A 24,833-nucleotide genomic window follows, 5' to 3' on the forward strand; every position below is an offset into this window, starting at 1 on the left:
TATCAAAGTTTTGAAATACTCCTTTTTAATAAAAATGTGGGGAATGGAAGCGAGAAGGGCACTGGCTGGCGCACGTTGCTGCTCGCGTCTGCTCCGTGGATGCGCCGCGGCTGCGGAGACCGCCCTCAGGAAGTCGGGGGGAGCAGGACGGTAGGCGTCTGGCACGCTTCAGAGCAACGACCCGCCGACGAGAAGGCGCCGAGAGGGGCCCGTGACACGTCCCTGCCCGATGCAGCAGCCCACGGGGACGGTCACAGCACTCACAGCCGCGGCCGCCGTGACCCCAGAGCCAGGGACCGGCCACCCTACGGCCGAGTTCCGTGTGGGACTCGTGTGCGCCTCACGGCAGGGACGGAGAAACGGCCGGCCGTCAGTGACCCCGGCGGGGGCCGCAGAGGGCAGCACGGGGCCTGCAGGGGGAGGCTGGGGTCTGCCAGGCTGCGGGGAGAAGCAGGTCTGCCCCGTGTGGCTCCCGGGGCCCGGTCGGCGTTGACGTGGCCTCCCTGACAGGCTGCTGTCCTGCCTCCGGGTGTGGGGGACGCCGCCCTGGGGCCCAGACTCCCCGTCTGTGTCGCTGTCCCCGCAGGTCCCTTGGCCACGGCCCCACCACCCACACATCCCAGGGGTGTTGCCGGCTGAGCTCTTGTGGCGCCTGCTCTCGCTGACCCATGTCCAGGCCCGGCCGAGGCCGCAGCGCCCCGCGCCTCCTGGCCTAGAGCCCTTCCTGCGTGGCACCCCATGTCCTCCTTAGCGTTCCTCTGTTTCTCCAGAGCCCCATGACCTTGCCTTTGTGGTGATGCCATGAGCCCCCACGCCTCACCCCTGCAGCCATGGGTGCGGCCCGCTGCTCTGTCAGGCCTCCCGTGGCTGCGCGCGACCCTTTCTTCTCCCTACCTGCCAGGCTCGGGCTGGACCTACACCCCTCCTCGGCCCAGTGCAGGTGTCTTCAGCCTAGATCGTAAGCTTCCTGAGGGTAAGGAAACACCCTGTGCCTCTGGTCTTCCTAGCGGCTCCTGGCAGAGCTCCAAACCTGACGGGATGCCCCATGCAGCTGCCTCAGTGCAGCAGGTGCCGGCGGGGCCCGTGAAGGCCCTGTGTCCTGAAGCTAAGGCTCTGGACGGACGGGTGCGGAGCCAGGCCACGTGGCGGAGAGGAGGCCCCGCGCTCCAGCTGACGCGCCGTGCTTCCTGCCGCCATCGGGCCACACGGCCCAGCTCCTTCTGGCTGCTGGTCTCTCGCTTCCCACGAGAACAAGTCACGCCCCGCCACCACCGTCCTTGGGCTGAGCAGACACCGTATTCTGTGTGGTTTTCTGTGTGAAACACACCCTCTATGATCTGCCGTAAACATAAGTAATTGGTATAAAGCCAGTTGGAAACACTTCATTGCAAATGCAAACGAGATTAACGACATTGTCCTGGTCACCAGCGACTTCTCAGACATTTCACTTCAGTTGTATTCTATTTTCAGCAAATGGAAAGATTAATTCATGGCCCTGTCTCTACAATAGGCTCTTGGTGTCTTAGGCCTGAGAAGGAAAAGTGGGTCATCCAAAATGTAGCACAATGATCTTGCGAGAGCCCAAGCATGGAAAAACTCAAGAAGCATTTTAATCCAAATGTCTTTTATTCTTGGATAAAGACGTGGTTTCATAAAGAGACAAGGACGGGCTCTTGAGTCATCACGGGTCTTTTGTTCAACGCATATTCATTGATGTCCGAGCTGTGCCAGGCATATGTGCACGAAATAGGATCCTGGCTCTTGAGAAAATCGCGCTGCGGTTGGGAGACAGAGCAGAAACAGAACAAAGACAATAAATATTGTGTTAAGCGGGAACTGTGGAAAAAATGGTGGGAGCAGATCGTGGAAGTGTGGCGTCTGAGGACCGAGGGAGGCCCGGCCCGGGGAGGTCCCGACGGCTGGGGAAGGGCGGGACCGGCTGGCGGGCTCGGGGTGCGTGCCAAGCAGGGTGCAGACCCGGGCTGTGGGAGCCAGGAAGGGCCCGAGCTTCCGGCCGTTTCCGCCGGCTCTCTGCCTTCCCTCCAGGTGGGCGCCACGACCTCGCGTGCCTCTGTGGCTGTGCGGGGTACACGCGTCTTTGCAAGCAGAAGGCGGGCGCGTGGCTGCCTTCCCCAACATAGCCTCTGTGTTCCCAGCTTTGGCTGACACGGCAGCCTATGATTTGGGCTGCCTGTGCTCCTGGAACGGCCCACACAAACACGCTTTCCTGTTAGATGTTCGTCGATGAGGAAAGCAGGGCCCTGGGGAGGGTCAGCTGCGAGGCCATGGCTGGCCTCGATGAGGGCCAAGGCGTTACCTTGGGCGACGGTGGGGCCCCGGCAGAGCGCTCACGACGCTCCAGTCTTGGCCCCAGTGAGGGGAAGGAGCATTAACCCACACCCCGAGCGGATGGTTCCCACAGATTTCCGGTAATGCTGTTCCCGGAGCTCCTGCGAATATTGGACGTTCTGAACTCTTGCACGGTTATTTCAAGGCATGTAATTAACTGAGAATACTACATAACACACCTCGGCTTTGAAGTCTGAGGGTTTTCTCGAACACAGAGGATTTTTGGATTACGCACCGCAAAGTCAGTGTACTGCTCCTGAGACGATCTGTGTCCCGTTTCCTCTGCAGGGACACACGTGAGTCTTCAAGGTACGTTTACCTCGGGTCCAAACGCCCTCATTTCTACCCGGCGGCCTCCGGCTCGTCCTGTTCATGTTCCCACACCCCCTGCCCAAGAAATGGAGAGGTGGCAGACCACCTGGCAGGGCCGTGAGGACCGACAGTGCCGAAGCGTGGGAGGCGTGGGGCTACGCGTGGCTCCCGGGAAGCGGTAGCCAAGATGCTGAGTAAGCAAAACCTTCCTTGTCATGAGCGTTTTCCATCCGCCGATGAATTCAGGCAAAAGTGGCTTGTCACTTTTGTGTGCAGCCACAGCGGTCGGCGCTGAGGACGTGAGACGCGACGTCTGCTCCTCTTCCGGCCGCTGGGGGTCCAGAGGTGCGAGGGCCCCGGCCAGTGTGCTGTTCCGAGCCCGGGGTCTCACGGGAGCGCCCGCCTCAACAGCACCTTTCCCGCTGTGATCAGTCCAAGGGGCTCGTCTGCGCCTTCTACCGGCCTCACTGCCGCCCACAGAGATGCGCTCTTTCCTCCGGAGTCGACCCTGAGAAGGCTCACACGTGGCCTCACTCCGAGCCATCCAATTCTGGTCCTATTTAAGCCTGATTCTCCGGGAGGGGATCTCTCCCTTGAGCCAGCTCTTAGACAGGCAGCCGTAGGCGGCCAGCGCGCCAGCCCGACCTCCTCATTAACGCTCTGGGTCCCAGACGACCGACGCGTCCTAGACACTCAGAGTAGGAAGACCTGTGAATAAACGTGTGCCGTCGAATGTCCCACCCCACCCGTTTCCAACAAATCCACAGAACGAGCCCTGCTGGTTGGATGGCAACAGGGCTCATGTCTGAGCCCTTTGCAGGCGAGCTCCCCACACTTTCCAACGTGTCCCCGTCCTGGTGCGGGACAGGTGTCCACTGCCCACCTGCGCACGGACTCCACCTGGGAACGAAGCTGCCATGGGGCTTCTGCAAATGGCCCGAGCTTCTGCGGCCTGTGACGCACGCCGTAGGCACACCTCCATAAACACCGACAGTAAGATGTAATTAAAGGAAAAGCAAACGGACCTATGATTAGGTAAAGACGTTGAAAGTCAGGCGCAAGTCGCATGTGGGGCGACGAGGCCCAGCTCCCCTGGCCACGTGGGTGACCGCGTCTGGCTCTGGCAGCCCTGAGCCTCCCTGGGTGAGCTACTCACCTCTCTGCCTCTTCCTAAGACAAACGAGAGAGAAAATAATGCCTATTTCATAGGGATGTGAGCAAGGTCAGTGCGTCCTCTGTGCGGCCTCATCCGCGCTTGGCCCTGTCTGAGCTCAGTTAGCTCATTTCCCCCAGAAGGTTTGTCAGTGTCGGTGTCGGCATTGGCGTGGGCATCGGCCATTAGCTGTGCGCGCCTGCCTGCTCTGCTGTGGGCTTCTCCTCAGGAAAAGGGATGACCAGGGCTCTGTGCCTTTCACAGGGACAGCGTGTGAGGTGGGCCAGCCAGGCCGCACCCTTCTTCCCAACCTCAGGGGAGTTACTTTACTCCTCTGTGGTCTGAGAAACTGTGCGCGTCAAGCTTGTGTTCGTTGGGGAAGGGCAGAGCGGGTGCCGTGGCTTACCGTGGCCACCTGTGGGCGGGGCTGGGGATGTAAGCTTTTCAAGGTCTCAGCTCCCGGCCCTGGGACCGGGGCAGTTCTGGGCCACCTCTAGGGAGCAGGGGATAGCACGGGCCTGTAGCACAAAGATGCTGCCTGATTTAAGGGACTCACGCTGCTTCTGGACACAGTTAGTGGTCCCACAGCTGACGTGGGGCCGTGAGCTTTTGCATCCCCTAGTCTGGGGACGGGGGTGGGGTCCTAAAAAGTGCACCCTCTGCAGAGCCGTGGCCGCCTCACTGGTGACGTGGCCCCCGTGGGTCAGTTGGGACAATGCACACGGAGTGCTCCTAGCCAGCACTACTGGCTTGGGTTTCTGGAATGCTCCCCATGCTGGGTAGAGACTAGAACTTTCCTCACCTCACAAACCTGTTAAGAAACAGGGACGGCGCCAGCCCCAGTCCCCGTGGCCGCGGCCCTCTGACCTGGAGGGGGCTCCAACTTTTTCTCGGTAAGTTCTGTCCCCACACACTCCTCCTCGTGTGACATTCTCTTCCTTAACAGGCGTGAGGGCTGCACCTGGGAAGCGAGAGCGTCCAGCCTAGTCCTCGAAGTGGGAGGGCCCGTGAGGCTACATGCAGCTGCTCCTCTTGCGGCTGCTCCTCCTCCTGCTGCTCTTCCTCCTGATGCTTCTCCTCCTGCTGCTGTTTCTCCTCCTGCTGCTCCTCCTCCTGCTGCTCCTACAGCTGCTCCTCGTGAGGCTGCTTCTCCTCCTCCCGCTGCCCCTCCTCCTGCTGCTTCTCTTCCTGCTGCTCCTCCTCCTGGTGCTGCTCCTCCTGCTGCTGCTGCTCCTCCTGCTGCTGCTTCTCTTCCTCCTGCTTCTCCTCCTCCTGGTGCTTCTCCTCCTCCTGCTGCTCCTCCTCCTCCTCTTGGTGCTTCTCTTCCTTCTGCTGCTCCTCCTCCTTCTCTTGGTGCTTCTCCTCCTGCTGCTGCTTCTCCTCCTCCTACTGCTCCTACAGCTGCTCCTCGTGAGGTTGCTTCTCCTCCTCCCGCTGCCCCTCCTCCTGCTGCTTCTCCTCCTGCTGCTCCTCCTCCTCCTGCTGCTCCTGCTGCTGTGCTGCTTCTCCTCCTCTCCCTCCCTCATTCCCCATCCTCTCCCTCCCTCCCCCTCCTCTCTCTCTCCCTCCCTCCCCTCCACTTCCACCCTCCCCCTCCCCTTTCCCCTCGTCTCTCCCCCCTCCTCCTCCTCCTCCTGCTGCGGCTGTCCAGGCACTGAGCCCCAGTGCTGAGGAGAGGCTGGGCCTCGGGGAACAGAGCATCCTCCGTGCTGAGCGAACAAACTCTGTGGACCTGTCTGGCCCAGGGGTCAGGAGGTCACTGCAGGCGGGAGGGGCCCGGGCAGCAGATTGGGAGCCCCCTGCCCCTCCAGCATCATTTAGACAAACAAGCAGATGGCAGGTGTCAGCGGGGACAAAGAGCCATCTGTGCAGCGAGGCCGCCCCACCATTCTCTCACAGGCAACTTCATGAAAGCCGCGACTCGAGGCAGCGCTGCCCACGGCCAGCAGGCCCTCCTTGGACTTCTAAGGATTGGGCAGCGCGATGCGTGTCCTCCGCCCGGAGGCCACCAGGCCGGGCTCAGGCTGCAGGGCACTGGGTCGCCCGTGTTCACAACGGGACCCTTGTTTGCTCTGAGGGCGTGTCCACACAGGCGGGGCCGCCCCAGATTAGGTTGATGGAATTTGTCCTCTGAGTGGCCCCCTCCCTCTTCCTCCCCCTCCCCTGCCGCCCCCCTCCCTTCCTCCCTCTGTCTCCTTCTCTCCCTGGAGCGCCTGGCGTGTCTCTCGGCACATCCCCGCGGGGCAGTGGAAGGCAGCCTGAGCAGGAGAAGCCCAGCTCTGCCCCTCTCGCCCCTGCCTCCGGCTGTCCAAGGCTATTTCTGGGGCTCAGGCCTGGGGCGGTAGACATTCCCCGTCCTGGAATGAGGCTGTCTCCCAGCCAGGCAACACCTGAAGAGGCGGCAGAAACGACCGGGCACCAGGTCCTTGACCTTCCATCTGGGGCACGACGCCATCCAGTGTGGCCGCTGGACCCACCACAGATGAGGGAAGGCAGAGGCCCCGCCGTGGCTCGGCTCGCAGAGGGAGGTGGGGGAGGGCTCGGCCTTCTGTGGAGACACAGTGGCACCTGGTGTCGCTTCCCAGGCGTCAGGTCCCAGAGCTGCGGCCACGTGTCACGGGCCTCGACTCAGACACACAACCCCGTCCCGTGTCCTGGGGCCGGGCCCAGGTCCCCACTGCCGGAGCCACCTCGGCCACCTCTCTGCCTCTCGTGAGGAAAGACATCGAACATCTCAACTCCTGCCCATTGATATTCATGTAAAATATGACGCAAGCCACTGCAGAAATAAGAGACTCTTAAAAACTGAGAACAAACTGAGGGTTGATGGGGGGTGGGAGGGAGGGGAGGGTGGGTGATGCGTAGTGAGGAGGGCACCTTTTGGGATGAGCACTGGGTGTTGTACGGAAACCAATGTGACAATAAATTTCATATATTGAAAAAAAATAAATAAATAAAAAGAAAAAAGAAAATACAAAGACATGAAAAGTACAAGTCCCCAATTTATTTACTGTATTAAGCAGACAAGAAACTGTTTCGAGTAGTAAAATGAGAACAAAAGTGAAACAGGAAAATTGAGAAGAACTTAGGTCCACTCTGCCCTTGTTCACGCGGGAGTGCCCGTTCACAGACTTCTCATGGCACCCACACCTTTGGCCATCCCACGAGCAGAGCTAACAAAATGCTGGGAGTCGAACGCCAGCTTCTGGGTAAAGGCCCACGCGTGCACGCCTGCATGGTGCCGCGTTCACGGATTTTTGTGCGGCAAATGAGCTTGGTTTTTGCTTCGCGCTCTGGGTGGGGTGGGAGCGATGGGGCGGCAGGGACGGTCTCTGTGCCGTGCTTGAGCAGCGGCCAGGGTGGGGAACGCGTGCTCCCGTGTGTTGATGCAACGGAAGCGAAAGCTCAGGGAACCCACGTTTACTTCGTATCTAAACGCAGCGGACGACGCTCCGTTTCTAAGACGCGTCTCAGTCCTTCCCCTGTGGCCACTTCCGGTGACTCATGCTCGAGCGGGCGTCTGAACAACTGACCGTACTGGGCTCCAGAGGTCGTGTGCTTGTGGAGCCGCCGCAGGTGGGCTCGGGTGCGCTCGGCTCGCTCCCGGGACGCTCCCCAGGCCCCAGGAGCACGAAGGCGGGTGCGGCCGGCGGCCGGCGCTGCTCCCACTGAACCTGCCTCCTTGGGGACAAGGCCATGGCGCTCGGGGACAGAGGGCAGAGCCCGCCGTGTTTCACACGGGGCGCACCGGTCCTCCGGCATTGCCTTCGCCCAGCCTCTGGGACTCAGTTTCCTCGTCTCTAAAATGGGCATGACCCCCCCGGACCTGATAGGCTGTTTGAAGACGGACTGGAACGAAGGGCCCACAGCAGCCACAGCTGCTCCACGAGGGGGGAGCGGCCGGCCGGCCTGAGAAGCCATCCTGGGCCACAAGGGGCCCTTTGCAGAGGTGCGCGGACCGCAGTTCGGCCGGCACTTCTGCTGCCCTTCCCCATCTGCTCTGACCGGAATGCGGGGACTGAGCAGGGCGCTCCGTGGATGGCCGGTCTGCACACTTCCTCAAGGCATCTCCATGGCGCTCAGTGTGTTTTCTCAGTGTCCTTGTCAAGTGTATGAAAGAATTTATTTCAAAACAGGAAACTGAAGTTTGTTTTCTCTTGAGAATAAACCAGATCAAACTCCAAAATATCCCTGATCAGTCCAGAACTCAAAACCCAAGAGGGTTTATCAAGTTCTAAAATAGTCCCAAAGTTCTTTCTCAACGGCATCATGAGAAGCAGAGGCGGATGAAAGACCCTGACCTTTCGCCTCTGAACCCTGGCCAGGAAACACAAAACGAGCAAAAGCCACTTCTGAGGTTGAAGGAACATTTTGGTTTCTCCCTTCCAGAGGTTTGTCTGGCGGTCTTCCTAGCGCGGCAGAGTCTAACCGCAGGCAGTCCTGGCGAGGTGGTGGGGACTGCCCCCCTCCACCCGGCGTCTCCTGCTTCGGGGCCCTGCGCTCTGTCTCTGGAGGAACAGAAGTAACTAATACTGCCCCGGACGCCGGGACAACCCATGGGGCCCGGACATCAGACAGCCGGCTCCACACGATCCCTAGGAACACAGTGGGGGATTCCCACAGGGCCACAGCCTGGCCACTTGTGTCCCCGAACCCTCTCCTGTCACGGTGACCCCTCCCGAGAGCTCCCAGGGCTGACCCCTTGCTGCCCGCCCGGCCCTGCCCAAGCCTGGGGCTCTGACGCCCACCAGTGTGGCCAGCGTGGAGCCCCCACGCCGGACCCCGGGAGGGAGGGGCCACGGTGCCCGGCCTCCAGGCTGCCTTTCTGCCCCACCCGTCTCCTCTCCGTCCCCACAGCTGTGGCCTGGGCTGAGTTCTGGGGTGACCAGAAGAGGCCCCGAAGGGCCACGGTGGCTCAGTGTCCTGGTTGTTGACTCGAGGCCTCGGTGCCTCTGCAGGTTCCGGTCCCGGGTTTCGCGTCACACCCTAACCGCCGCAGATTTCGATGCCAGGTTTTAAAAACCCAAGGTCTTTTCTTGTCTGCGGCCTGCACCATGCCTCTCCCCACCCCCAAGTCAGGTTTCTTCTAGCTTCTGAGGAACCGTAGGGGCGCTGGGGCTCATTCTTCAGGGCAAAGGGTAGCGGGGCCACCGCCGCGGTGCTCCTGGCTAGGACCGCACCTCAGCCCTGCCTCCGCCTTCCGTGCGCTCCCTGCCTCGTGCCTGAGCGTGGCCGTGGCGGAGCAGGGCCCCGCTGGCCGGCACACCCGTGTGGGCGGACAGGGCGGGCACCCGTGTCTCTACCGGGAGTGGGTGGGGTCGCCATCACAGTCTGGTGACAGCCAGCACCCCAGTGCCCTCCCAGCCTGCTATTAATCTCAGGTGTCGAGGAAAATATAAGAACACACAGAGGCCTTTGGGATTACAAACCATTTTCTTTAAAATCGGGATGAGGACAGCCATTAAGTGAGTCTCGAGGACAGCCCTCCAGCGGGATTAGCCAGGGCGGCCGCTCCTTCCATTCAGCAAACGCTGCTCAAGCGTCTATGACTTGCTGAATAGGGCTAGCTCCTTGGGCCAAACATAAATGAACTGTAGACCCTGAGTTTGATGGGCTCACGTTCTGGAGGTGAAAACCGACAAATAAATAATAATAACAATGACACAATAAGTATTGTGATGGGGCGTGGGCCAGATGTTGTGGGGACACTGAGGACCCATGTCTGGGAGCTGAGACAGGCTTCCTGGAAGAGGTACACTTGGGCTGAGTCGCTCTGGGGAGCCAGGGGCTCCTGGGTGGTGAGAGGCCCTGGCCGGACGCAGAGCTGAGCTCAGAAGGCAGTGAGCACCCAGGCCCATAGGTGCCAGGACCACGGGAGTCCAGGAAGGCAGAGAGGTCACGAGGGGCTGCACGCTGCCTCACAGGTTCTGTTCCAGGCTGAGACGGCCCAGGCGAGGGGTCCTGACACAGGAGGGCAGATGGGATTGTGTCAAGGCTGAGTAAAGGTGACTGTGGTGGTCCAGGCGGGAGTCAGGATGCGGTGGTCTGGAAGGTCACACGGGAGGAAGGAGGGCAGGCTGGGGACATTCATGCAGCGTGTCGTCGTGCAGAATGTCATTCTCTCTTTGTCTTTGAAGTGTATGTGATGCCATCTTGGCAGCGGGATTTGCCTTACTCTGCAGACCTCTTTGGAAACGTTTAGAATGGTGTCCTATCCCCCACGCACACTCACCAGCTCCCAGTGGTGACGAGGGAAAGCCCTCTGCCAAGAGCGGGTGACCTCACCGCAGACTCTCCTCTCGGCGAGGCAGGGAAGCTGTTGGTTTCCCTTTCCGACACACCCATACCCCGCTACGGGGAAAGTGTCGACCACAGAGGCGACGCAGTAGGGAACCTTCTGGGGAGAAAGCAGGTGGGCTAGCTAAATGCCGTGGACCATCCCGAAACCAGAAAACCAGTAACCCGACAATCAAATTCTATTTGTGCCTCTCTCCCCTTGTGACACGATTTTCCCGTTTGCAAAGTCAGAGTCAGAAGAGTAAATGGGATGTTTCAGAGAAACTTCATTCACATTCACAACGGCAAGGTCGTCGTCGGAACCAAAAAATTCTCTAGATAATTCCGTGAGTTATACCAGCCGTCTGTCCTGAAAGGCGGGCTGTCCAGAGCCTGGAGCGTGGGTGTTTGTGTGCAGCAGGGCTAGCCGGAATGCCACAGCACCAGCTCCCTCTTCCTAAAAGTCATTGAGACAAACGAAACGAAATAATGTGTATAAAATTATTAAAGTAGTGTTTAACCCAAGGCAGGTGTTCAACAAAAGCTACTTTATCTGAGGACAGCACAGCATCCGCGTGACAGCTTTGGAGAGACAGTGGGACGCAGCTCGGTCCCGAAGAGTTTAACACAAGGCTGAGAATGACAGTCTGTCCTCTGCCGGCCGTACAACCCAGACTTGTTACCAGCACTAGGTCGTGGCCAGAAGGAAGAATTAATCTGTACACAGCAACCTGACTGATCACCAGGAGACATGAATACCCTTTCACGTGCCTGGGGCTGCCTTGGGTCTTTGTACGTGTGTGTGTCCATGAACGCATCTGTGCGTGTGTGGAACGTGGTGTGTATGCATGTACGTGGCCTATGTCACACGTCAATGTGAGTTGCACATGATGTGTATAAATGTGTATTTGTGTGGTCGGTGGCGTGTGTGGTGGGGGCACCAGCCTGCTGAAGCCAGCAGTCCGTGGCAGGAATCAGGAGGTGGAGAGAAGTCGTCTTGGGAACGATCTGAGTTATCCTTCTGAGATTCTAAAGCACATCCCTTTTATGTCAAACACTTGATCTCCAGCAAAGATGGCCGATGGGACAGCATGGCCAAGGGACGTGTGTCCCCCTCGCTCAAGGTTGCCCCCCGACAGGGTCCTAACCTGAGTCCACGGCCAAAGGGCCGTGGGCCCCGAGCATGTCCACGCCGCCCCTCTGGAGCGGCTGGCGAGCCCCGGGGAGCAGGCATGCTGGGCTGGAAAGGCAGCAGAGGGACCTTACCACCGCTCCAGAGGGACACGCAAGTCCCCGATGCATGTGTTACATTTTAAATTAGTATGAGAGTTATTATTCTCTTCAGTTAATACTAATTGCTTATAAGAAACACATTTCCTGAGGTTTTTCTCTGCAAATGATATATGTCTAGTTACGCAGTGGCCAGTCTTCAACAAATATGTTTTAAATAACCGACTGGTCTTTCGTGAACAATGCCCTAACAGGCCTTTTAAAACGAAATGAAAAGCACGTTTAAGAGCAGCTGTGGAAATGGTACAAGGGTTAGCCTTTGGGGCGGCCGTTTCTCCCGCCCAGACAGTTCCTACAAGGCTGACCCGATGCCATATTGACCCCAAAGCCAGGAGAAGGGCCACCGGCCGCTATAGTGAGAGAGAGGCAGGGCCCAGGCCCACCATCACGGGACGGCTGACACAGGGGTTCCCGCTGAGGGAGGAAAGTGGGTGCACAGGCCCACGGGGTGCCCTCCACTGTCCTCTCCATCCACTCATTTTTCTGTGCACATTTTAATGCTGCTGCACGCCTGGCACTCCTCTGGGCGCTGAGGGAAAAGACCAACCGCTCTGCTTCCACGGAGATCTTATCTGAGCAAGGAACACGCAGTCGGACGCGCGAGGTTCGTGCAGTCGTGGTGGCAAAGCGCCACCGAGGGAAACAAAGTGGGCAGGGCCTGAGGGCGATGCGGACGGGGACCTTGTCCTTTGGGATTCTGCACAGGCCTCTCTACGAAAGGAAAGGCATATTTGGTCAAGACTCAAGTAAAGGACAAGCCAGGGACCGTCTGAGTAAGGAGGGCGTCGGGCAAGAACAGGGCGAGTGTCATGCCCCTAAAACAGGACACACGAGGGACAGCCCCCAACTGGCCAGGTGAGGAGCTTGACAGGGAGGCAGAGGCCAAGCACACAGAGCCACGTCAGCTTGAGGAATAAAGCGAATTTATTTCATTCTAAGGGTAGAAATCTGTTACAAGGTCTGTGACAATTTTATTGAGGTTGGTTCACCTGTGCGCACCTGTATGAAGTGTGCAAGTCAATGGTTTTCAGGGTGGCCCCAGAGCCGTGACCCCAGAGCCCCAATCTGATCTCAGAATATTTCCCTTGTCCTTGAAGGAGACCCTGTACTCGTTTCCTCCCCAAATTCTGGCCTGAGAGAGTGAATCGACGATTTCTGGCTGTATGGCTTTTCATATTCTGGACATTTCATGTAAATGGAGTCATGGTATGTGGCCTTTGTGACTGATTTCCACTCAGCACGATGTTCTCAAGGTTCCCCTGTGCAGAGGCATGAATCGTCAACACTCCGTTCCTTCTTTCTGCCAAATAATATTCACCACGTGGACGTCCCGAATTGTACCTGTCTCTTCTTCACCCGAGGGCCACTTTGGTTGCGTCCGCTTTTCAGCCATCGTCAGTTTTGCTGCAACCCTGTGACTGTGCTGCATTTGTGCACGTGGTTCCGTGGTGGTGGATGTTTTCGTTCTTCTTGGGTGTACTCCTGCAGGCAAATTTCTGAGTCAGTTGGCCTTTGAGAAGCTGCCAGACTGTTGTGGTAGGGTCTGAAGTAGGCGTCGAATGTGATCTAATGTGCGATCTTTTTACAACTCCCAGCATGGATTCTGTGTGTAGGAATCTGGACAGGGCATGGTGGGAGATGGTTTGTCTCTGCCCCATCACATCTGTGAACGTCCTGGTAGCTGAGAAGACTTAATGGTTGAGGCACGGAATGATCTGGAGGTTTCCTCATTCATAAGCCTGGGCCTGCCTGGGCTGTGGTCTGGGGAACCTGCTCATGTGATTCCTCACGGCACGGTGGCCTTGGACCAGTTGGACTTCCAACGCAGCGGCTCAGGGCTCTAAGGGCCAGTGTTCCCGATTTGTTTTAAAGTACGCTTGGGTGCTGTGCTGAGTGCACAGGGTAAGTAGGCAGACCAACGGCCAGGCAGCAACCGCGGGGAGCGGGGGGGTGGTTTGTGAAAACGGTGAGCAGAGGCAGAGCTAACAGCTGCTTTGAAGGTGGAGCCAACAGGTCCCACATGGATTCCGTGTTTCCCGGGGGACAGAAAGGAATCTGGGCTGAATGTTAGGCTCGGGGCATTTCCCATGAACTGAGATGGATTGAAGGAAGGGACAGGAGTGAAGCAGATGCCACCTTAATGAACTCAAAGAAGAGAAAATTAAATCCACAGTAGACAGAATGAAGAAATCATAAAGATGAGAATAGAAATGAGTAAAATTGGAAAGATTAAAAATAATAGATAAAAAACAAAAAAAATTAAAAGCTATTTGAAAAGACTCTGTTCACCTCGAATAGACGGATGAGGAACACAGGTCACCAATTTCAGATTCCACAGATAGAAAAAGAATAAGGGAATATTATCAGCAACTCCATGTTTGAAAAAACAGATTTCAAAGCAAAAAAAAAATAGTATCTGGGATAAAGATGCCAAAAAATTTATTAAGTCAATAAACTCAACAACCCGGTTGAATGGACAAATTCCTTGAAAGACACAAACTACAAAATCTCTTTAAGAAGAAGTAGGTAACACGAGTATCCAGTATGTATTAAGGGAATCAAATCTGTAATTAAAAATATCCCACAAAGAAAGCTCCAGGCCCAGATGGCTTCACTGGTGAATTCTTCTCAACATTTAAGGAGGAAACAAGCACAAATTCTACACAAACTCTTCCAGAAAATTAAGGAGGAGGAAGTACTTCCGGCTTCTTCTCTGACGGCAGCTTCGGCTGACGCCCAAAGTAGACAAGAGCATCAGAGGAACACAAAACTGCAGGCAGGAGTCCTTCATCCACACAGATGCAGAATTCTTAGACAAATTTATAATCAAATCTATCAATATATAAAAATACTAATATATCATGACCAAGGGAGGTTTATCTCAGAATGTAAGACTGATTTAATCAGGGTTGATTGCCATGACGCCCTGAATTTTAAAACTAGGAGTGAAAACCATGATCATCTCAACAGATGCAGGACAAGCATTTGATAAAATCTATCTTTTCCTGATGAAAACAGCCAGCAAGAAGACAAGGGCATCCGTGAAGACCCTGCAGGTACCATCATACCCGCTGTAGAGCTGGAGCGCTCTCCCTGGGGCGGGGGAGGCAAGGAGGCCGCTCCCACCACGGCCGCCGAGGTCGACCCGGGGCTCTGGCCCACGCGGGATGGCGAGCAGAAGGAAGAAAAGGCATCCAAGCTGGATATGTACCAGGGACAAGATTGTCGATGTGAAAAACCAGATGAAATCTTTAAAAAGTAGCTGGACCAGCTCAGGGGTCTGTCCAGTTTGCAGGATAAGAGACCGATATGTAGACATCAAGGCTTCTTCCAGGTACTTGCCAGACACGGTCAGAAATTTAATGTGCTTTTAGCACAGCACCATTTACAGTAGCATAAAAATGTTAAACACTTGAGGGTAAACCTGGCGAAAGCTGTGAAAACCCCACACTCCAAACATGACAGTGTGGCTGAGGGAGGCGAGAGGCGGCAGCGTGTTCAGGGCCAGGGACCCAGGGCTCCTCAGACCGACTCACACATTTGGTGCTGCCTGTGTCGAAATCTCCAACGTCTTCCTTGTTCGAGGTGACAGGCTGCTTCTAAAATTCGTTCGGAAATGCAAAAGGCCCAGAGTGATCAAAACAACTTTGCGGAAACAGAAGGAAACCCTAGTATAAAGTGACCGTGTGAGAGTGGCCTCAGGTGTCTGCTCCCCCCCCGGGGAGTCCACGGGGCTGGTCTGCAGGGGAAGGCCTCAGGGAGAGTGTCCCTGGACGGGGCAGGCCCCGGGCCACCATCCTCAGCACAGGGACGGGCAGGGGTTCCTCACGGGGGACCCAGAGGCTGTGAGCAAGACAGCGGATCCAGAGACTCGCGAGTCCAGGGGCCTGGTTTCCCACAGCTGCGGCAGCACAGGCCACAGACGGGGGTGGGGCTCACCCGGCAGGGATTTACTCTCTCCCAGTTCTGTGGCAGGATCCCCGGTCAGGGCGTCTCTGTGGGCAGTCTAGTCCACACCTTTCTCCAGGCTGCTGATGGCTGCCAGGGGCCGTGGTGTCTTGGCTTGTGGATGCACCTGTCCGTCAGCCTCCACTGTCACTTGGCCCCTCCCTGTGCATCTCTGCCCCCTTCTTTTTTTTTTTTAATTTTTTTTAATGTTTATTTATTTTTGAGAGAGAGAGAGAGAGTAAGAGCATGAGAGGGGGAGGGGCAGAGAGAGAGGGAGACACAGAATCCAGAGCAGGCTCCGGGCTCCCAGCTGTCAGCACGGAGCCTGACGCGGGGCTCGAACCCACGAACCTGGAGATCATGACCTGAGCCAAAGTCAGACGCTCAACCGACGGAGCCACCCAGGCACCCCTCTGTCCCCTTCTTATAAGGACACAAATCATGGGATTTAAGGCCCTCCTTGCTCTAGTACGAGCTCATCTTGACTATATCTGCAATGTCTCCACTTCCAGGAAAGGTCTCGTGCTTGGGATCCAGAGGGGCCATGACTTTGGGGGACACTGTTCAACCTGGTGCTGAGGATCTGTGCAGCACTGCGGTGGCCCTGCCTTTCCCCAAGGTCCCTCGTCCTTTGCATCATGGTCCCTGTTGAAATGCACCATGTTGAAGGCTTGAGCAAGCAAGCTCAGCTGGTGACGGCCAGGGCTTCCAGGCCTAGTGGGGCCCCTGCAGGGGTGGGGGCAGGAGAAGACAGTCACCGTGGCAGGGCAGCCTTAGCCTGTGTCCTTGGAGGATGGCCGGCAGGACCCGGAGCCGGACGTTGTGGGGGGTCCCAGCCACGTGTGGGGCCGTAAACCACAGCACGGGCTTTGCCTGGGTGGGTCAGGCTATGAGATGCGCTCCCCAGAGCCGGTCCCCAGGGCACTGTGTGAAAATGTGCCAAGGCTGTGTCTCCCCACGGAGCCCCCAGACCCAGACCTGGGGCTCCCTCCGCTCTCAGGGCTGGAGCTCCTGACCAGGCACCTTTTTATTTGCAGTGATGATGTGTGAGATGTGTCCTTCGGGGAAAATAAATGCTGCTGTGCTGGCAAAGAGCTTTGGAGCCATAAAAGAAAATGGATTAGCCAGCAGCCCAGCCTCTGCTGTTCTTCGTGCTAATGAGTTTCCGCAAAGCCCTTTACAGAATTGACATCAGAAAAAGGCTTCCCCACTTCCAAATGGGCCTCTGCCCAGACACAAGTCGCTTCGGTGGAGGGGATGCCTTCAGCCGAGGTGGGCCGAGGACCCCTGATGGAGGGTCTCCAAGGCCCGTTAACGAAGGGGGTGGCAAGTGGCCCCTGTGTGGGGCGTTTCGGTAGAACGAAGATCAAGGCTGCCCCTCGGCCTCGTCGGGCTGGCTGTGGCCTGACCAAGTCCTCCCCACATGGGCTCGGTGGCCGGTCGGTTCACAAGGCCCAAGCCTGACAGGGAGGCCGCTCGTGCCCTGAGCGTGTGACAAAAGTCTCTCCCACGCACTGCAGAGGGTTGGGGACCAAATGAAGGAGTCGCATGAGCTGTAAATCTCAGAGGGGCCCGAACCACTCCCTACGCCCAGCAGGAAGTCGTCCCAGCCGTGTGTGCCGTCCGTGTGTCCAGCATGGGAAGTGGCCGCCCCTCAGGGAAGTCGCTCACGTGCGGAGCCGCGCCAGGAGCCGGGGGCGAGGGAACGCTCGCAGACTGCACCAGAGGCCGGGGCCCGGGGTCAGGGGTGGGCGGCCAGGCCCTTGCCCTGCGCTGTGGTGTGGGCGGGTGTGAGAACTCCGTGTTAGTGCCGTGATCTCCACGAGCCCTTCCTGTGCTGAGAAGCAGGCACAGAACCCCCTGCAACCCACCCTAACCCTCAGGGGGCCGCGGGCACCCGGAGGTCTCACCTGTGATGTCCGAGCTCACTCCGGTGCCCTGGCGCCCTCCCGAGGCAGCACAACCAGTTGTGTGTCCGTCGCTCCTCACGGTTCTTCCTGGCTGTCCGGAGTGCAACGGGACCTTGGGCACCTGAGGGCCGGCTGGGCTCGCCTGGCGCAGGTGGGGCCCTCCTGCTTCTCTGTCGGCCAGTTTCCGGTCTGCTCAACAGGGTGTTGCTGCCGAAGGGTCACGAGAAACGCTTTCTTGTGCCGTAGAATTCCAGCCAGGGCTGGGCCGGGGGAAGGAGCCGCTGCTGAGGGCTCAGGACCAGATCACAGACACCCGGGCCTTGCCTGCACTCGAGCACCTGGCTCATCACAGTCCCAGACCTGTGGCTTGTTGTTCCTGAGCCCGGGGGGGCCTGTTCCTCAACATCTGCCGACCTCCCCGCACTTGCTTGCGAAGTGGGGTAATTCAAACTCACCAAGAGCATGACTGACATCCTGCGGGAAGCGCGGGGCACACAGTAGGCGCTCAGCGCACAGGAGTCTCCCTACCCTCCTCTGTCCAGGTGTTCCCAGCGGAGCTGCTCCCAGGACAGGCACCGTCCGACCCCAGGCAGGCCCAGGGCCCCGGGCTGCCTGGCTGAGGCCCCACGGGGCTGCGAGGCCTCAAGGGGTTAACAGCCCATGACTTGGAAAAACACAGGCGCACAAAGGCCGGGCAAGGGGCGGGAGGGAGGCCGACAAGCACATTAGCAGCTGCCGGAGAAGGGGGGCTCTTCCCATCAGTTAGAGGTGATGACACCCACATAATAGCTTCAATGGAAACGCAGCTGAGTGGACCGCGGGGCTGGGCCAGGGCCTCCGCCGCCCGGGACACTCACCGCCTACCTCCTTCACTGGCACTTGGAGCCCCATGCAGGCTGCCCCCTGGGGGCTGGGAGGGTGTCTCAGAGGCTTCTTGAGGGTGGAGACGTGGCCTGGGTGCCCTGCTGGGTCCTCACCGAACGCCACCCATCTTCAGTGCTGCGGGGCAGGCTGGGTCCCCGTGTCGCGGTCAGGACTCTTGGCCTGGTGCTCCCCTTGCCGTCAGCCTGGGTCTTGGTGCACCTGCCCTTGTGCTGAAGCCCAGACAGCTCCAGTGGCATCCAGAAAAAAGACCGGGACTCTTGGACGAGGGGTGACGACTTTGCACGGCCCCTGCTGGGTGGTCCGGGCTCACGTGGGCTCCATCCGGGCACATTCTGATGTTCATGAGCTATATCCCCAGGACCCGGAAAACAAGGCAGACACAAGTAGCTCAGCTGTAAACACACTCACACACATGCTCACACATGCTTACACATGCACATGTGCACATTCATGCTTGCACACACATGCACACACTCACACATACTCTCACATACGCACATATGCACACTCACACACATGCTCACCTATGCACATGTGCACACACACATACTCTCACACATGCACATGTGCACACACTCATGTGTATACTCTCACACATGTGCACACACATACATACTCTCACACACGCACGTGTGCACACATATACTCTCACACACGCATATGCACACACACTCACACACATGCTCACATGCACAAGTGCACACACACTGATGCACATACTCTCACATATACACATGTGCACACACTCACACACATGCTCACATGCACATGTGCGCACACACATACTCTCACAATGCACATGTGCACACACTCATGTACATACTCTCACATACGTGCACACACATATATACTCTCACACATGCATATGTGCACACACACATACTCTCACACATGCACATGTCCACACACTCATGTACATACTCACACACGTGCACAACATAATACTCTCATACGTGCACATGTGCACACACTCACACGCATGCTCACACACATGCACACACGTACATACTCTCACACATGCACATGTGCACACACTCATGTACATACTCTCACACACACATGCACACACATACCTACTCTCACACATGCACATGTGCACACACTCATACACATGCTCACACGCATGTGTGCACACACGTACATACTCTCATACATGCACATATGCACACACATGCCCTCACACACATGCATACAGACATACCCTCACAACGCACACGTGCACACACTCACTACACACATATGCTCACACATGCACGTGTGCACACAATACATACTCTCACACATGTGTGCACACACTCATGTGCATGTGCACACACATGTGCACACACATGTGCACACACATGCATACACGCGCACCTATGCACAAACACACACATGTGCACACATGCACATACATGCTCTCACAGACACACATGTGCACACGCATTCATGCATATGCCCCACTCCCGGGACTGGAGGTAGACTAAGTCTAGACCATCTGATACGTAAATCACATCCGTGAATGTTTATTACATGGATGAACGAATGCATGGACAGCTCCTGGACCTCTCACTTCCCGGAAGTGAACACCTGGAACAGATTTCAGGGCTTGAAGCCTCTGCACCTATCTCCTCCGATGCCTTATTTTTGTCGGAAGCCGAGCTACAGGGGTGGAGCAGGGTCTGCGGCGGGGGCTGGAGCCGGCACCACCCTCGTGGGGGCTGGGAGGCTGCTTCCGGCCGGCTCCCCGTCTGAGGCAGTTCCGTAGACCATCTGGATGGGATTGTGCTGTCTAAACCCAATTATGCCTTTTGGGTGAGCGATTCTTGTGCGGTCAAGTCTTTGCAAACTCATTCCGCCTTTCCCACGGAGTCGTGTCTGTTCCGCAGGATTTCATGGGCTCAGCCCGCACGACCCCATCAGCCGGCCAGGCCGAGGTCTGCGACCCGCTCCCTCCCTTAGACCTTCTTCAGGGGCTGGCACGGGGCCCGGCGGATGGGTGAGAGTCAGGCTGGCCAGGAGCAGTGGGAAGGGCGCTGGGCTCCGGAGGCTGGCCGTCCCCATCCCGCCCCCCAGCCCCGCAGGCCAGCATCCACACAGCCCCCTCCTCCCTGTGCTCTGCTGAAGTGGGCAGAATCTCATGTGCCCCGAGGGGCGAAGGCCAGGCGCGTATTCATCGGCCTGTGGGTCCATTCAGACGCCGGGGAGGAGGGGCCTGAGGCGGGCGCAGAGGACAGAGCGGACACGGCAGCTGGCCTTCTTCCCTCCACGGACGCCAGGACGGCTTTCGCGGTGTTTCCCCAGGAACAGGAGAACCCAGAGATCCTTCTGCTTGCACCACGTAGCATTTTGGATCTCCAGAGCCAGAGGGGGCCTCACACTGGGGCTGAGGGCTGCCTCGGGGGCGCCTGCACCCGGGTCTTTCCTCTCGCCCTCCTCGTGTGCCCCCTGCCCTGCCCCTCCTCCAAGTGCAAACTCTGGGTCCCTTTCTCCAAGGACTTTGCTCCAAGCAAACCCTGGGCTTGGTGTTCTCAAACGAGCGTGCGGTTGGGAACCCCATGCTTCCAGGCACCTGCTGGACCCCGCAGTTGTGAACCCACGCGTGGCCCTCCTGCATGTCTGCTGACCCCAGGCAGGAGCAGCCCCACACGGACGGGACCCGTCTGAGGTCAAGGAGGTCTGCACACAGTGGCATCACTAGGGAACGTGGTCCTTCGTGGAAGGTGGTGCTGGGGCCCGCAGAGCTTTGCTCCAGGAGGGCTGAGGCGTGGGGAGACCTTGCTCAGGAACTCGCTGCCTGGCCTTTCAGTCGTTGTGCCCACTGCCCCCCCCCCCAGACATACCCCTAGGGGTGCACCGAGGCCAACTGAGACTCCCTGTGGGGAGAGGGGCCACGGGGACGGCCCGGGGCAGGGCCCGTGGGGTTTAGTTTCGGTGTGAGCTCTGGGGGCCCCCCAGGGCCCAGCCGCCCCTCGGATTGTTTGCTCAGCTGCCGCAGCCATTAGCCAGCAGGCCGGGGAGGCTTTGGATCACAGGCCCACCTGTAAGCTGAGGACAGACAATAAAACATCATGTGGGCACCTAGTTCCTGCGCACCAGACCCTTTCCGTGGGCCCTTCACAGGGCCTCACAGTGGCTCCCTAGCTCCCCGGGACCGCCCAGCAGGGCTGGAAGAGCCGCCTGCAGTGAAGCGGGTCCGGCATCACTGTGCGGTCCTGTCGCCCTCCGGGGAGGATCGCAAGCAGAAGGAAGATCACTCAGGTCCCTTGGCCCCCAGCCCACAGCCTGCTGTCATCAGCTTGGCAGATTTATGAGGGTGGCTGTGACCGGCTAGGAGGGGCAGCGAAGGTGGGAGGCCTCCCGGCCTGGGGGTAACTCCCTGCAGGAGCGGACGGGACTGACCCCACATCCAGGAGGGAGAGGGCCAGCCTGGGGGCTGCTCTGGTCTGTCCTCCCTGGCAGATCGCATGTTTCTTCTGGGCCTGCGTCCTGGGACGTGGCTGTGGGCTGCGCCCTGTGGCTTCGTCCTCCCCGTGGCTGCTTGCTGAGCCTCTCTGCCATCCCGCCTCCCAGGAGGGCTGTGCTAATCCTAGACCACCTGGCCACGCAGCCACGTGCCCCAGAACGGGACTGGCATTGGCCTTCTGTTGGCTGCCTCTGGGCTCTCTTCCCCAGAGTCCCAGAGCCCAGCACCCCTCTTCTGTCCACCAGCGACCCACACGCAGATGTCGCCGTGCACAGCTGGGAGCCGTGGTTCAGAGACATGCATGGGCACGCCATCCCAGCGTGGCTCTGAAGCCGGGCGGGGAGAGCATTTTTGATGTCTGCCGACATATCTCTGGGTCTTATATTCCGGCAGCATTCCACACGTATGCGACTTGCAAACAGGATTTGGTATTGATCACCGAGGGTGGTCGGTTGGCTGAGGTCTGGATGTGCCAAGCAGCGGGCGCTGTCCGCCATTGCCGACCAGGCTGGCCCTGCGAGGCTTGGCTCCAGGGGTAGCCTCTCCCGGCCTCGTGGCCCTGTCCTTTCCGCACGACACTGATGAGTGGAGTCACTGGGGAGAGGACGGGGAGGTGAAGGGAATACAGAGAAAATAGAAACTTAGGAAGTAGCGCAAGACAGTAACGGGAAGCCCGACAGCCAGGTCCCCCGGGCGGGCCGGTCGGGCTGGGCGTGAGGACACGCTGCCCGGGGCTGGGCTGGCGTGGGTGGGGCGGGCCAGAGGGCGGCGTGCAGCCTGCGCCCTGACTCTGGGCCGAGGAGGGGCCGCCCAGTCCCGCTCCGAGCCTGGGGGGCGCTGAAAGTGTGTTGGCGATGGGCCCAAGAGCAGGTTGGGAACATTTAGACCAGTTTGGGCCGTTTACAAACTTATCTTATTTTAGAATAATTTCCTCTGTTTCTGTATCGTACAAGTAAATGAATTGGCTTGACAGAAGTGAAGTGACTCATAGCGGTTTCAAATGGAGAGTAGGCGCTCCCCATGTGGGGGGGGCTGTTGTTGCCAAGCACCCCCTGGGGGGCACCCACCTGCTCCAGGAACCTCCGGGGGAGATTTCGGGCTCGAGGGCGTGGGGGGGCGGAATTGCGGCCGCCAGGGACCTGGAACGGCAGAGAGGCAGAGGGGGAAGGACTCACCGGACCCACACCGGCAGCAAGATCTCCTCAGCGCCTTGGAAACCCGGGGCTCTGAGAGAGTCGACGTGCGGCACGGAGCTGAGACCCTCGTGGTGCCGACTCCGGGTCTGCGGGGCTGGGAAAAGCGCAGCCGTCCCCCGAGTGCGCCTGCAGCCACGGCCGGGTCGCCAGAGGCTGACATAGCCCCGGAGCACCCCCTTGTTCCGCGGAGGGCTCAGTCCGGTAACCCCGCTCTGGCTCTGCTGCAAAAGGAGAAGGTCAAGATGGACAGGACGTAGGTCACGTGCACCGCGGAGAGGGGCGGTCCCCACCTCCCTGGGGGCTCAGGCGGCAGCGAAGCTCCAGTAGCCAGGGTGTGGGGAGAAGGAGACGGGCCATGAGACAGTCTGGTTAGCCAGAGGCCGTCCACGAAGGGCTCTGAGGTCAGCGCGCCCCTTTAGCTCCGGGGAGGAAGCAGTCTGGTCCGCCTTCTCTTCTGTCAACAGTGCAGCCGTAAGCGCAAAGGTGTGGGTTTGTGGTCCCTGTCGTGAGGCATTCAGACGTGCAAGCTGTATTTCATGCATCCACGCGGCACATCGTGACCTACATCCGCCATCCTGGGAACGAGGAATTCAGGGGCGAGGTCTTTGCTGTAAAGACAGTCACAGGTGACCCAGGGCAGCACCTTAGAGATGGGCAGGGTAGCAAGAAGGGAGCACTGAGCACACAGTGTGGGGCCACGAGGGACCAGGGCAGGACAGAGGAGAAATCCTGACATCACCCTCTGCCTTCAGCTGGGGACGAGGAAAAGGGTACTCAGGCAGGGCTGTGGGGGTGGGGCAGGTGGAGCCAAGGACTACTGACGCCAGAGCTGCGTCCCGAGCCCACTGACCTGAGCTTTGCCCTGAAAGGGATCAGGAACCAGGGGAAATTTTTACCTAGGAGAGCCACGTGATCCATTTTGGCTTTTGAGGGACACTCCTGGGAGCGGAGAAGGCCCCCAGGGGTGGCTGTTGAGACTAGGGGTCTTGGCCCGGGCCCTGGGCCCCAGGGGGATGCAGAGTATGAAGGGTGTGTCTTTCGGCCTCCAGGCCTGGACCTCCAGCTGGGGGTCCCTCTCCAGGACCCCCACATCGGGGACACGGATGGAATCTGGACTCATGCGTCAAGGGGCTGCATCAGGGCTCTGGCACAGGCAGATGTCGGTGTGGATTTGGAAGGTAAGGGTTTGTGCTGGAGGCTGTTTGGGGACCCGGCCGTCAGGACCTGCAGTCCGGCGTCACTGGGGAGAGGCTTGGGGAGGGCAGGTGCTCGTAGACTTGGGGTCTGGGACGAATCCTCTCGGGCCAGGGCAGCAGTGTGGTCAGGGCAGGCCCAAGCGGGTGGAGAGGAAGCCCCTCGGTCATCTTGGGGACCTTGACAGTGAGGGACACAGGAGCAGACGGGACACAAGTGCGCCAGGCCAGGCCATGTCTCGTTTGCAGAAAGAGTTCGTGAAAGGACCACTTCATACCCGGCAGCCTCTCACTGGGCCCCCCGATGGTGGGAACTACGACCGCAGCTGGAAAGAGGGTCCTCGTGCAGGATGGACTTGGCCAGTCTTGTGATACGAGGAGGGTCCTCCGGTCTCTCAGGGACAGGGCTCAGTAAGTAGTTAGCGAGGGAGTTCAGGTCTTCCCTTAGAATAAAGCCCCTGACCCAAGACCACCCAGCTGATACACAGCCATGCTTAGGGACCGGAAGGCACTCCTCAGAGCCAGCAGCACTCCTGGCCAAATGAATCTCTGGCTTCCGGCTAAGAAAAGAGGAAGATGTCTGGCAGGTCGGGCTCTGGGTGGCGACGCTGCTGCTGTGACAGTCATTGTACCTCTGACTTTGTCTGGTGGGCGTGTGCTGAGCCATCGTGTTTTCTGCCGGCCCCGGGGAGGACGAGCAGGTCAGAGCTGTCGCCCTCGCCCCGGGCTGCGCTCCGGCCTCTGTGGCGCTGGAGAGCAGTCACTGCTGCCCCGAGTGTCACCCGGAGGGCAAGATGCCGGAGGGAGAAATCCGGTGGCGTGGAGGAGAGGCACGGCGGGGGACGGCAGGATGAGGACGGGAAAAGGCAGCAGGCC

This window comes from Panthera pardus, unplaced genomic scaffold, assembly GCF_024362965.1.
Source record: "Panthera pardus isolate Hobbes unplaced genomic scaffold, ASM2436296v1 HiC_scaffold_17, whole genome shotgun sequence".
In the NCBI taxonomy this organism is placed as follows: Eukaryota; Metazoa; Chordata; class Mammalia; order Carnivora; family Felidae; genus Panthera; species Panthera pardus.